The sequence below is a fragment of the Littorina saxatilis genome, linkage group LG12, assembly GCF_037325665.1.
Source record: "Littorina saxatilis isolate snail1 linkage group LG12, US_GU_Lsax_2.0, whole genome shotgun sequence".
Lineage (NCBI taxonomy): Eukaryota > Metazoa > Mollusca > Gastropoda > Littorinimorpha > Littorinidae > Littorina > Littorina saxatilis.
The window spans coordinates 5,786,874-5,802,339 of NC_090256.1; the positions used below are offsets into that span (position 1 = coordinate 5,786,874).

The window sequence follows — 15,466 nt, forward strand, 5'->3', positions numbered from 1 at the left end:
TCTCCCCTTACATGGGATACAACATTCTCTCCCTTACATGGGATACAACATTCTCTCCCCTTACATGGGATACAACATTCTCTCCCCTTACATGGGATACAACATTCTCTCCCCTTACATGGGATACAACATTCTCTCCCCTTACATGGGATACAACATTCTCACCCCTTACATGGGATACAACACTCTCACCCCTTACATGGGATACAACATTCTCTCCCCTTACATTGGATACAACACTCTCTCCTTACATGGGATACAACATTCTCTCCCCTTACATGGGATACAACATTCTCTCCCCTTACATGGGATACAACACTCTCTCCTTACATGGGATACAACATTCTCTCCCCTTACATGGGATACAACACTCTCTCCTTACATGGGATACAACACTCTCTCCTTACATGGGATACAACATTCTCTCCCCTTACATGGGATACAACACTCTCTCCCCTTACATGGGATACAACATTCTCTCCCCTTACATGGGATACAACATTCTCTCCCCTTACATGGGATACAACATTCTCTCCCCTTACATGGGATACAACACTCTCACCCCTTACATGGGATACAACACTCTCTCCCCTTACATGGGATACAACATTCTCTCCCCTTATAGGGGATACAACATTCTCTCCCCTTACATGGAATACAACATTCTCTCCCCTTACATGGGATACAACATTCTCTCCCCTTACATGGGATACAACACTCTCTTCCCTTACATGGGATACAACACTCTCTTCCCTTACATGGGATACAACATTCTCTCCCCTTACATGGGATACAACATTCTCTCCCCTTACATGGGATACAACATTCTCTCCCCTTACATGGGATACAACATTCTCTCCCCTTACATGGGATACACCATTCTCTCCCCTTACATGGGATACAACACTCTCTCCCCTTACATGGGATACAACATTCTCTCCCCTTACATGGGATACAACATTCTCTCCCCTTACATGGGATACAACACTCTCTTCCCTTACATTGGATACAACATTCTCTCCCCTTACATGGGATACAACACTCTCTCCCTTTACATGGGATACAACATTCTCTCCCCTTACATGGGATACAACACTCTCTCCCTTTACATGGGATACAACATTCTCTCCCTTTACATGGGATACAACATTCTCTCCCCTTACATGGGATACAACACTCTCTCCCCTTACATGGGATACAACATTCTCTCCCTTTACATGGGATACAACACTCTCTCCCCTTACATGGGATACAACATTCTCTCCCTTTACATGGGATACAACATTCTCTCCCCTTACATGGGATACAACATTCTCTCCCCTTACATGGGATACAACATTCTCACCCCTTACATGGGATACAACACTCTCACCCCTTACACGGGATACAACACTCTCTCCCCTTACATGGGATACAACATTCTCTCCCCTTACATGGGATACAACATTCTCTCCCTTTACATGGGATACAACATTCTCTCCCCTTACATGGGATACAACATTCTCTCCCCTTACATGGGATACAACATTCTCTCCCCTTACATGGGATACAACATTCTCACCCCTTACATGGGATACAACACTCTCACCCCTTACATGGGATACAACACTCTCTCCCCTTACATGGGATACAACATTCTCTCCCCTTACATGGGATACAACATTCTCTCCCTTTACATGGGATACAACATTCTCTCCCCTTACATGGGATACAACATTCTCTCCCCTTACATGGGATACAACATTCTCTCCCCTTACATGGGATACAACATTCTCTCCCCTTATAGGGGATACAACACTCTCTCCCCTTACATGGGATACAACATTCTCTCCCCTTACATGGGATACAACATTCTCTCCCCTTACATGGGATACAACATTCTCTCCCCTTACATGGGATACAACATTCTCTCCCCTTACATGGGATACAACATTCTCTCCCCTTACATGGGATACAACATTCTCTCCCCTTACATGGGATACAACATTCTCTCCCTTTACATGGGATACAACATTCTCTCCCCTTACATGGGATACAACATTCTCTCCCCTTACATGGGATACAACATTCTCTCCCCTTACATGGGATACAACATTCTCTCCCCTTACATGGGATACAACATTCTCTCCCCTTACATGGGATACAACATTCTCTCCTTACATGGGATACAACATTCTCTCCCCTTACATGGGATACAACATTCTCTCCCCTTACATGGGATACAACACTCTCTCCCCTTACATGGGATACAACATTCTCTCCCCTTACATGGGATACAACATTCTCTCCCCTTACATGGGATACAACATTCTCTCCCTTTACATGGGATACAACATTCTCTCCCCTTACATGGGATACAACATTCTCTCCCCTTACATGGGATACAACACTCTCTCCCCTTACATGGGATACAACATTCTCTCCCCTTACATGGGATACAACATTCTCTCCCCTTACATGGGATACAACATTCTCTCCCCTTACATGGGATACAACATTCTCTCCCCTTACATGGGATACAACATTCTCTCCCCTTACATGGGATACAACATTCTCTCCCTTTACATGGGATACAACACTCTCTCCCCTTACATGGGATACAACATTCTCTCCCCTTACATGGGATACAACATTCTCACCCCTTACATGGGATACAACATTCTCTCCCCTTACATGGGATACAACATTCTCTCCCCTTACATTGGATACAACATTCTCTCCCCTTACATGGGATACAACACTCTCTCCCCTTACATGGGATACAACATTCTCTCCCCTTACATGGGATACAACATTCTCTCCCCTTACATGGGATACAACATTCTCTCCCCTTACATGGGATACAACACTCTCTCCCCTTACATGGGATACAACACTCTCTCCCCTTACATGGGATACAACATTCTCTCCCCTTACATGGGATACAACACTCTCTCCCCTTACATGGGATACAACATTCTCTCCCCTTGGACACTTCTCAAAAACCAACAGCCTGGGAGCTTCATGTTGCAGAGTGGGATTTGTTAATGAACTAATTCTTTTCGGACACTTTCTTTCTTTCTTTCTTTATTTGGTGTTTAACGTCGTTTTCAACCATTCAAGGTTATATCGCGACGGGGAAAGGGGGGGGATGGGATAGGGGAAAGGGGGGAGATGGGATAGAGCCACTTGTTAATTGTTTCTTGTTCACAAAAGCACTAATAAAAAAATTGCTCCAGGGGCTTGCAACGTAGTACAATATATGACCTTACTGGGAGAATGCAAGTTTCCAGTACAAAGGACTTAACATTTCTTACATACTGCTTGACTAAAATCTTTACAAACATTGACTATATTCTATACAAGAAACACTTAACAAGGGTAAAAGGAGAAACAGAACCGTTAGTCGCCTCTTACGACATGCTGGGTAGCATCGGGTAAATTTTTTCTCGTCCCAACCAATATGGGACTCCCCCTAACCCGCGGGGTTTTTTTCGGACAATATTCACACACAAACCATTCTGACTCCATACAGAAAGGAATTGATTGTTGGTACGTGTTCAAGTGGAAAGATGCTCTTATCCCGTGTACACTTCTGCCCAGACCTGTTTTGGTGTAGGTATGTTTAAGTATCATCCCAAAGTCTCCAGACTTCTGAGTGCACGTCGACTTTCAAGTTCGTGCTGAAAATGAGGAAACTCCCTCTCGCAACAGGGCTTGACGTCTTGTCGTCTGGCATAAACATAAAGTACCCGACCTGGCTTATCTCGCATTTTTCAGAAAACATTATCTCGTCCTAATTGCCAAGACAGAACCAGTCAGTATGCAGGCTTCTGGCACAACCTTATCGCGCTCAACACGGAGGTACATCTCTTTTAAAGGCGCAGTCCTTCCCATGTCAACAGTAGATGAATTCCGGAAATAACTGTGTCGGGTTTGTTTGGGTTGTGAAAGAGTGAGTTCCCTTGCATTTGCGCAGACAAACGTTGCCATGTGCTTCCTGTACACGTGTATGAGACACGCCCTCTCGCTAGTGGCCTGTAATGTCCCGTGTCACGAGTTATTTCCGAAAATCGTCTATTCGATTCACACACACCCACCCGGGCCCACACACACACACACACACGCACACGCACGCACACACAGACACAAACTCCACCCAGACAGTTTGTTGGTATGTATCCAAGTGATCGACGGTTGGTCGTTTTTCTAGAAAAGCCTCACCAAGATCAAGGACGGAAAAGACTGTGCCTTTAAAAAGTATATACAAGAAAAAGAAGGTTGGCTTGTTTGACACAAGGCGGTTACCGATAAATGTCGAGTTGTGAATAGCAGTGATTTATCTTGCAGTCCCTGTGTGTAAACATTTTTATCCAGGACGCGCTCATATACTCATAAACACAGCACCACAGGCGGGTGCACACCCTCTTGCAAACATTCGTCAGAATAATGAAACATCGGCTCCTTTCGCTGTAGGGCTTTTTTTTCATCCTAAAAGGAAAGGTTCCTTTTCTGAGGGATGGTACCTCTTTATAAGCTTGTATAATATGTTCATATTTGTTAACTGCAGAATGGAAACGAAGCAGAAGAGCTGCCAAAACGTTTATTTCCGCTCTGTGGTTACGGTCGCTTTAAATATTTCTTTCTTTCCCTTCGGTTCTCCTTATACTTGAGGATTTCTCATTCTGCCCTAATTCAAGCTCCAGGTCGATCACTCATATCAAGGCAGAAGGGCGAGAACAAAGGATTGCTACTTTAATACTAGTTATGAAACTAGAACATAGTGCACGTGATGTTAGGACAAAGGTATACAAGACTAAAGCGTTAAAGGTGATCGTGGCTACACCAGGATTTCTTTCTCCCTCAAATTCTACTTGTGGTGCTGCTTTTATCAACAACATGATCAGGTGAAAGCTTTCTGCGCTCGAGCGAACACGTGACCACACCCACACATTTACACCAACACACGTCCATACAAGCACAATGAAAACACATTTGACAAAGAACTATCCACGCTCTACCTAGTGTGTTTGAATTGAATATACCACCGAGAAATACGTTATTCCTAACCTACTGCATGAAAGGCTATCAGGATAACGACGCTCAGACACTGCAAGCAGAGATAGCAGTACCATGCGGTAACTATAGCCTTAACAGCACATTTTCCGACGCGCAAAAAAAGATATTTCACTTGATCTTCTCGCAAACAAGGAAACCCATCCTTTTTACGACGTTTCCCCTTCATTGTATTACCATCAGCGAGTGCGGCTTCAATGGTCTGCAACAGACGTACACACGGCAATGACGCATGTTTCCCACAGACACAGATACCTTCAATCTTCCCCGTGTGAACGATCATGCAAACCAACGCAGATCTCTTCACGTTTTTCTTCCCATCTACATTAACTTCGCAGATTGTCATCTATACGTGTCGGTTACATTCAGCACACACACGCATAACACTAAACAACAAACCAACGAACAAACAAAACGTTCCACACTACACAGATTCCAATTAGGATGTCGGTTTTACATTTAGTCAAATTTTGACTAAATGTTTTAACATAGAGGGGGAATCGAGACGAGGGTCGTGGTGTATGTGTGTGTGTGTGTGTGTGTGTGTGTGTGTGTGTGTGTGTGTGTGTGTGTGTGTGTGTGTGTTTGTGTGTGTGTGTGTGTGTGTGTGTGTGTGTCTGTGCGTGTGTAGAGCGATTCAGAGTAAACTACTGGACCGATCTTAATGAAATTTTACATGAGAGTTCCTGGGTATGATATCCCCAGATGGTTTTTTTCATTTTTTCGATAAATGTCTTTGATGACGTCATATCCGGCTTTTTGTAAAAGTTGAGGCGGCACTGTCACACCCTCATTTTTCAATAAAATTGATTGAAATTTTGGGCAAGCAATCATCGACGAAGGCCGGACTTCGGTATTGCATTTCAGCTTGGAGGCTTAAAAATTAATTAATGACTTCGGTCATTAAAAATCTGAAAATTGTAATTAAAATTATTTTTGTATAAAATGATCCAAAATTACGATCATCTTATTCTTCATCATTTTCTTTACATTTCACCACAGGCAAATGGTAAAACATCCGACAAGGAGAAACATAAAACAACCCCCCCTTCTCTCCCCCCCCCCCCCCCCACATACAACCCCAATGAAACGGGCAATTTCTCGTTTCGCTGGAGCATGACAAACGCCTGATGGTTCTGCGAGTTTGGTGTATACTCCACAGCTGAGGGTGTGCCCGTTTATAGAGGGCGTGGTTTAAACATGAGCATTACGCAGGAACATTACTTGTAGAACACGAATTTGCCAGCGTATTAACTATGCACAAACTTTGTATTATAAATTCAGTGTGTGTGCGTGTGTGTATGTGTGTGTATGTGTGTGTGTGTGTGTGTGTGTGTGTGTGTGTGTGTGTGTGTGTGTGTGTGTATGTGTGAGTGCATGCGTTTGTGTGAATGTGTGTGTGTGTGTGTGTGTGTGTGTGTGTGTGTGTGTGTGTGTGTGTGTGTGTGTGTGTGTGTGTGTGTGTGTGTGTGTACGAACATGCGTTTGTGTGTTTTAGTGAGCCACAATGCGTGTCTATGTGCATAATGTATGTCTGTGCGTGTGTATGTAAACTGTGCGCGTGATTGCGTGTAGGTTTTCACAAGTTACACCTGACTGCACTCGCAATTCCGCCCCAGGTATTTTGCCCTGTAAACACCCGTTACCACGGTTTAAGTGAAACAGAAACCAGAACACAAGCAACAGCAGCAACAGCCCAAGCAGGAACTTAGACTAATTAATCAGAGGTACTGCTTTGATATATCTGTGTGCTGCTTTCCGTTTGTCGTTTTCTCATTTCCTTGTCATTCCCGATTCACTGGTCCTCAAGGTACAAGAAAATACCTGCGTACTACCCGCCACTTGGTATTTCTCTCCTGCCGTACCCAAATAAAACGGAAACGTCCACAAAACACAGTAATTAGAACTGTACAGCTTGTATCCTGTGCGCCACTGTTCTTCGCACTCAGATTCATTATCTTTCTTTATTTGGTGTTTAACGTCGTTTTCAACCACGAAGGTTATATCGCGACGAGGGAAAGGGGGGAGATGGGATAGGGTAAAGGGGGGAGATGGGATAGAGCCACTTGTTAAGTGTTTCTTGTTCACAAAAGCACCAATCAAAAAATTGCTCCAGGGGCTTGCAACGTAGTACAATATATGACCTTACTGGGAGAATGCAAGTTTCCAGTACAAAGGACTAAACATTTCTTACATACTGCTTGACTAAAATCTTTACAAACATTGACTATATTCTATACAAGAACCACCCAACAAGGGTAAAAGGAGGAACAGAATCCGTTAGTCGCCTCTTACGACATGCGGGGTGCAGAGAAATAAGGATGTGGAAAAGAAGACTTTTGGTAAGTGAAATAAAGGTGATGGATCCAGTCAGGTAGAATAAGACAACAAGAAAAGAATTGGAAAACTTCAGGGAATAGTAGGGAGAGTTTTCTTGGAAGGAAATATAGGTGAAAGGACTGGTAAGGCAGAAATAAGACAAAAGAAGAGAAGTAAAGGAGTGGGGTAGCTTAGTATAAACACTCCCGCCGCGTGAAGGCGACCCCATGGGAGCATTCATTATTGTACTACGTTGCAAGCCCCTGGAGCAAATTTTAGATTAGTGCTTTTGTGAACAAGAAACAATTGACAAGTGGCTCTATCCCATCTCCCCCCTTCCCCCCTTGCGATATAACCTTCGTGGTTGAAAACGACGTTGAACACCAAATAAAGAAAGAAAGATATATATTAGACAGAGTGATGTTAAGAGTTAGTGAGTATCAGAAGCAAAGCATTCGAGACACGTTCCAGGGTGAAATTAGCAATATGTAAATGCATGGTACCTAGACATTTTGCTTCCAAAAATGCCATATCGTACCAAAAAAAATCGCTTCCACCAGCAGTACTGGCGTGTTATGAGTATACCTTATGACGCCTGGTATATATTGTCCATGTTGACACATCACGTTCAGACTATAAAAGTCGTTTCTCGAGGCTAAGCCCAGAGTAACATCATTCATAGTCATACTCTTAATGCATTGGCGAGACACGACATATCAGCGGGGATTTTACCCATGAGCAAAAACAATTATTTTGGTGCGCGTAGTAAACTATTAAAGGCACACACAGCTTCACGTAAACCATCAGATTCTGGTCACAGAAACTGTCAGGCTGTCACACAGTACAAACACCCTTTCGTTTAAACACTCACCGCTTGAGAACATCCCAGGTGCCCTCCGTGAAGAGCGATAATTTTTAAAGAATTTATTTTTGCGTGGCCAGCGGAGCCGGATTTACAATGAGACAAATCCCGGAAGCAGTTCACGCATGGCCGTGTTTCCTAAAGCATTTTCTTCATTGCGCTTGCTTTCTTTGAAGCTAACCGCTGCCGATAAGTTCATGTGACTCGCAGCCGTGTGTTGCCTTCTAGATTCAGAGGTACACCAAAACGTGCTATTGCAGATACAGGCAGTCGCATTGAAATCACAGACTGACGACAAAATTGTGAAAAAATTGGAAAGTAGATCACACCGGTTCTCGATGGCCCAGGGGTTAAATAAACCACGAAATCTGGTGTGTGGTTTACGCGAGCTAAATAGCCATTCGAACGAACTTTTTATTTAATGCTATTAAATGCTATTGCAAGTGTGTTCCATAAGGTTAGAACTGCTTTTTTCATGAGAAGATTTAAATAGTTCTGTAAACCATTTGAGACAGACTAGGGCTTTGAACGAAATTCTGGCATACAGATTTGAATTGTGTTATGTGTATTTTTATATATAAATTTTTTAATATAAATATTGTTTGATTATTTCATGAGCAAGGGTACAATCAATAATCTGTCTGTCTCATATATATAGTCTCAGCAAAAAGTGACCCCAATCTACACTGTGTGCAAATACAACAAATTTGCATTTAAAAATGATAAATAATGTTCGGCTCCACTGATCTATAATAACATTCGTTTTACAATAGAGAATTTGTATATTATGTAGACTATAACTACTATAAGGCCCGAAGTAGTGGGTTTTTTTTTCTTCTCCAGTTAAACAAATGTGCTTGACTGTTTCCATTCTTCGCAACACTACTTTGGAAAACATTTGTGTTTCCACTCTCTGTTCAAAGGAAGTCAAAATGCTCTTTCATAGAAACTTCTATCATTTGGTTAAATGTAACCTTTGTTTTCTTGTTTCAGTTCAACTATGCTGAAAGAAATGCCAAGCGTCTGCTAACAATCAAATCAAATCAAATTAAATCAATTCATCAAAGTCATCGAAAATACAGCACAGTTTTCAATTGTCTGAACTCACAGAACGGATAGTCTGACAGCAAGTGTGGTTGACTTGGAATGACGATGCAAGAGTATTAAGGCTATCAGATACGCACAATCAAGAACATGGTTCCAGTTCCTTCAGTTGCTTCGCTGGCCGATAAAGTCGCTTCTTCCTCGTCGTCAGTTACACAGAGCAAATCGGCGTTCGAGTTTTTACCGCGCCACAAAGACAGTGGAGACCAGTGTTCTTTACAACTCAGAACCGAACTGTGCTCACTACAGATCACTGTACTCTCCACTTAGCCACATCCTATACTAGCACAAGTGCAAATATCAGTCAGAAACATCCTGAACGAGCACAAGTGCAAATATCAGTAAGCAACATCCTGTATCTGCACATGTGCGAATTCCGGTCCTCTCTTAGCAAAAACTTACAGTTAAATCGGGAAACAGGAAGCTTTGAAATAAGCAATTTGATTCGTTCACATGCTGCGCTAAGAACATATTTGCATATAGTATGTATTTAGTGGTTTTCGAGTGGTTTATGACAATGGCCATGAAGGCTTGGTGGGTGGGGTGTACGGAGGGGTGGACACCTGGTGGAGGGGGGGGGGGAGTGCATGTGCGTGCGTGTGTGGAGGGGTGTCGAACAAGACTCGCTCATTTACACAACATTGCAATTATCTTCATAAGCTGCTTTACACCTTGTCCAGTAAAACAAAAAATGAACAAACAAAATCCGATTTTTATTGTTGTACTTTTCATTGCATTACCTTAGCTTCAGACATTTAAATTGGGAAACATGTAATACCGCCGTATGACACCTTGTCCAACAAAGGCAAACGTTGCATGCCATATTCCCTTCTTCAGACACACTGTATTTTCATTGTATTTTCAGCCAAAGAGAAACGCACTACTAATAACAGACAAACCAAAAACAGCTGTCTAAGCTTTAAAGCACTATCTTCAACCCTTTTAACCTACCTTGAAACATCCCTTTTAACCTACCTTGAAACATACCTATATTTCCTATCCCTCTAAATATAGGTCCCTGCTTGAAATAACATGGAAGCGCGTTGAGCAGGAATGGAACAGATCAAGACAGTGTGTGTTCAATCCACAAAAACAGCAGTTCAAAAGATGCGACATTTGTTACGACCATCCAGAAGGGGAAACAGAATACACTAAGCTTAAGCCCTTGTGGTCAACCTTCGCGCTCAATTCCGTTCTCCATCACCAACGAGAGTTCACGATATTTTTTGCATACCCCCACCCCCCGAAGCAATTTCTGACCACCGCGGGATTCAGATCTTGTTCATCCCTTGACAATGAAGTACACATCAACACAACTGTCGAGACTTCTTTTGTGTCTTTGTTCACATGCTAATCACAGACACGAACAAAGTGGGTGGAAAGGGGGTAGGGCTGGTGGGGGGAGGTTGAGAGGGGAGGATGGGTACAGGCAGAGAAAAGAGAGGTTGAGAGGGGAGGATGGGTACAGGCAGAGCAAAGGGAGGTTGAGAGGGGAGGATGGGTACAGGCAGAGAAAAGGAAAAGGGGGGTTCGCGAAACACAAACGCACGCACAGACACAAACACACACGCGCAGACACACACACAGCTCCAAACTGCTTGAGAACATATAACCCTATGGTAGATACGATATCTCCGAGTGTCCACAGCACGCCAATGTCGCTGCTTCAGTGCAGATAAACAAGTACATATTCAAGGAATAATTCTTCTAAACAGGATACACATTTACACCTTTATCTCCAAGGAAATTATCCTTGCCTCATTAAAGTTCGTACATATCTCATATCCGGTCTCCTTTAACATGTATCGGATTAACCCACAGGCGCCAGACAAACGGTAAAACTACAGACGCTAGACACACCGACAGTGTAAAGACATCAGGCACACGCCAGCAGTTTCTTGTCCAGCAGTACTTTAGTATACATCCCTGCAAAGACCACAGCAAATGTGAACACCAAGCCGCCCTTGATGTGTCTAGCATATGTGTTTCACCTACCCTCCGATCCGCTTCAACCCTCTTCACCCACCCCCTGCAAAACTCACAATCGGCCACTTTCAAGTACAGCAGATGAGCACATGGCCGTCAAAGTTCGCACGACAGTACAATATCACCCCACGTTCACAGCGGCCAACTGCTGGGAGAGGAGGGAATGTCCAGGTACAATTCAACAGGTACTCCCTACGTCATTCGGCGCTGACCACTGTGACGTTCGGAGAAACGCACCATGGGTCATGGGTGGGAAAGTACGATATGTCCACGGTGTCAAGAAAGACATGGATACATGCTAGGACTTTTTTTTCTACCATAAACCTAGCAACCCTAAACCTTAGAATTTATGGAAATGACCTGAAAGTTGAACCAAAAAGACCGAGCTGTTAGTGTTACTCTTTTCTTACATATCTGTTGCAAGATTCAGAACACATTTCAACCTTGATTTAATCTAATACAACGTTTTGAGAGCTGAAGGAGAGCTGAAGGAGAGCTGAAGGAGGGCAGATTTGGCGGTACTTTATTCCTTTTTTACAGTAAAATAGCTCAATCCTCAAGCGCGTGTTTAGACAATAAAAGTGATCTACGTTCATTTGCAGGTATGTCGTAGAGATTTATTTTCCGAAAATGTTTGGAATTGTTGGCGTCCCCTTTTCCACAAAAAAAGAGCCTTTTTGGGATATCTGAAAGAAGTTTCGGCGCTTTTGTCGACAGTCGACGCCAAACGTCATCACTGATTTGCAAACACAGGATAGAACTCGCACAATAGCTTATAATTAATTAACGAAGGACTGCTCGAGGTTGCTGTGTGTCAAATTGAATCTCCATCTCAATTAAAAATAAAACACTCTTATCATGTATGTTTATTTGTCGTTTGCAGACTCTCTCATCTGTCCTCTATCTGTCTCTCTCTCATACTCTGTAACAATCTCGTTCTCCCATCTTTTTCTCGATGTTTCCTATGCTTAAAACCACACCCGCTTAACTGACCAAGATCATAATTCACTAAAACCAAACACAAACACTGCATGAAAGCAGTGCTTTTAGCGTATGCACGCACGCACGCACGCACGCACACACACACACACACACACACACACACACACACACACACACACACACACATACACACACACAGGGGAAGGAAGAAGGGGAGGGTGCTGACTCCCCAATAATTGCCAAGCCTGTGAGACAGTGAAAGCGTGCAAGGGTGCCGTAAAGGTGAAATAAAGGCAGAATACCTTAATGCTCTGTTGCCACGAAGCAGGGAAATAAATGACAATGCGCAAGGCTACCTCTTCTTGTGGCTTCGTGGACGTCATTCTTCCTTCGCGTACTCAATATGCTTCTGAGTGTTTAGATAAAACAGACAGGACGGAAAGGTAGTCGATATCGAAGCTTTGGACGATAATTTCCCTGATGACTTTATGTTTGCCCATTCGGTTCAAGGGCCGAGTTTTTAATGTGGATAGTGTGTGAAAGAAACAATGTACAACGATAACTATGGTGATTCACTTTGTAACCAATTGAACAATTCCCCGAAGCAACACATTATTTCTTTGTCGTTGAAAGAAACGCACACACACACAAAACACCATATTTGCAACTTGTCAACGTAACAGAAACCAACAGTGCATGAAAAGACACGCATTAATCGCCTCAAACTTCATAAATATTCATTATCTTTTCAAGATTAAGTGCTTCAAATTAGACACCCTGACAGGCTAATTATAAAGTCTCTTCAGGTTATTCATTCAAAGTATCTTAATTATTCATTTGCCATACACATTTCATTTCAACCGGTGACTACGAAAATAACTCGTCTTGTATCATAAATCTTCAAGTTCAACCCGTTTCCTGCAGGCGTCGAAAATAAACAAACTGCGAGCATCAGTAGAAACTCCGACACAACACTTTATAAGCCGTATAAATGATATTGCTACGTTTCCTGAGGTTAAGATTAAAACATAAGTTTCCTATAAATTAGACCTTCACACAAATGAGGGAAGGGTTAGAAGTAAGAGTAAACTACCAAAAAGAAATTATTGTGTGCGTCCGTGCGTTCGGGTGTGTGTGTGTGTGTGTGTGTGTGTGTGTGTGTGTGTGTGTGTGTGTGTGTGTGTGTGTGTGTGTGTGTGTGTGTGTGTGTGTGTGTGTGTGTGTGATGGCAGATGTAGCACTAACAGAAAATGCGTCATATGGTCAGTATATGAAGCAGATGGCGTTGTTCTTTTCACTGCCGTCGCACGATGATCTCTTTCTCATGATTCAACTTGAAGTCAGTGACCCCAACATATCTTACATCTCCTGAATTTAAATCTAAAAATTAAAGATCTAGAAGGCCCCCAAAGAACACCCCCCTCCCTACCACCGTCCCGTCACCCGTTTCTTTCTTATGTCTAACCAACAAACAAATCACCCATCCATAACCCCATTCTCACATCCTGCAACCAAACCACCGCGTTCCTCTGTGTTCTCTGACAACATAGCAGAAAGTGGCAGCGCAGGTCTGGTGGAAGCACAAAGACAACAAATCAATCGGTGGATTCCTGATTAGACCAGGGCCTAACAAGCTTTGGAATGTGAGATTTCCAATCCCGCCCTGTCCCCATGTAATATTCATGACATCCTTCATTCAAACAACATGCACTGCGGTCTCTGTGTCACAGAGAGAGAGAGAGAGAGAGAGAGAGAGAGAGAGAGAGAGAGAGAGAGAGAGAGAGAGAGAGAGAGAGAGAGAGAGAGAGAGAGAGAGAGACAGGGACAGACAAACAAACAGACAGACTGAGAAAGAATTCCGATGCACGTAACGTCCCAGGGAGCCTGAACCCCTTTAATGAAAAAAGGTCAAATAACTAAACCTAGCAATGACATCATACACTAAGAACTGCTTTACACATTTTTCCTACCAAAATGCATGTGACCTTGACCCAAGGTCAAGGTCATCCAAGGTCATGCAACACAAAGCTGTTAATTCAAGACATAGGAAGTACAATGGTGCTTATTGGCTCTTTCTACCATGAGATATGGTCACTTTTAGTGGTTCACTACCTTATTTTGGTCACATTTCATAAGGGTCAAAGGGACCTTGACCTTGATCATATGTGACCAAATGTGTCTCATGATGAAAGCATAACATGTGCCCCACATAATTTTTAAGTTTGAAACAGTTATCTTCCATAGTTCAGGGTCAAGGTCACTTTAAAATATGTATACAATCCAACTTTGAAGAGCTCCTGTGACCTTGACCTTGAAGCAAGGTAAACCAAACTGGTATCAAAAGATGGGGCTTACTTTGCCCTATATATCATATATAGGTGAGGTATTCAATCTCAAAAACTTCAGAGAAAATGGGAAAAATGTGAAAAATAGCTGTTTTTTAGACAACATTTATGGCCCCTGCGACCTTGACCTTGAAGCAAGGTCAAGATGCTATGTATGTTTTTTGGGGCCTTGTCATCATACACCATATTGCCAAATTTGGTACTGATAGACTGAATAGTGTCCAAGAAATATCCAACGTTAAAGTTTTCCGGACGGCCGGCCGGCCGGACGGACGGACGGACGACTCGGGTGAGTACATAGACTCACTTTTGCTTCGCATGTGAGTCAAAAAACTGGGTACCACCCGGCCGTGTGTAATCTTGGAACATAAACATAATAAAATGTCTAAAATCGCCTGGCAAAAAAACCGAAAAGTTCACCCATAAAGAAAGAAAATCCTTACAAATCCGCCATCGTAAAGAAGAATTAATTTAACAATGTTTGCATTATTTTCCGACTAAAAAGAAAGACAAAGGGAGGCGAGTGTGGGGGGTGGGGATAGCATGTGGGACAAGTATAGACAGCTGAATTCTTTTATTGTTGTTGTTGCTGAAGGTAAAACATGAGAGAGAGAGAGAGAGAGAGAGAGAGAGAGAGAGAGAGAGAGAGAGAGAGAGAGAGACAGACAGACAGACAGAGAGAGAGAGACAGAGAGAGAGACAGAGACAGAGAGAGAGAGACAGAGAGAGAGAGACACACACACACACACACACACACACACACACACACACACACACACACACACACAGATTAAAAGCAAATTGTTTTCTGTCAGTCCTGTGTACATCGTCGCACGGATACACCCACTTTATC

The 15,466-nt window shown here is 42.9% G+C and overlaps 1 protein-coding gene across 2 annotated transcripts in view; it reads right to left on the bottom strand.

Annotated features, from left to right (window-relative positions):
- The window catches only part of LOC138981132 (zinc finger CCCH domain-containing protein 10-like), a 114,507-nt gene that overhangs the window by 55,698 nt on the left and 43,343 nt on the right, over nucleotides 1-15,466 (bottom strand). Inside the window, exon 1 of one of the 2 annotated variants that reach the window (XM_070353973.1) lies at nucleotides 9,345-9,650. The exons of the other annotated variant lie outside the window; for it this stretch is intronic. The gene's annotated coding sequence lies outside the window, so the exon portion shown is untranslated. Of the gene's footprint in view, nucleotides 1-9,344; nucleotides 9,651-15,466 lie in introns of those variants that run through there. 2 annotated transcript variants of the gene reach the window in all.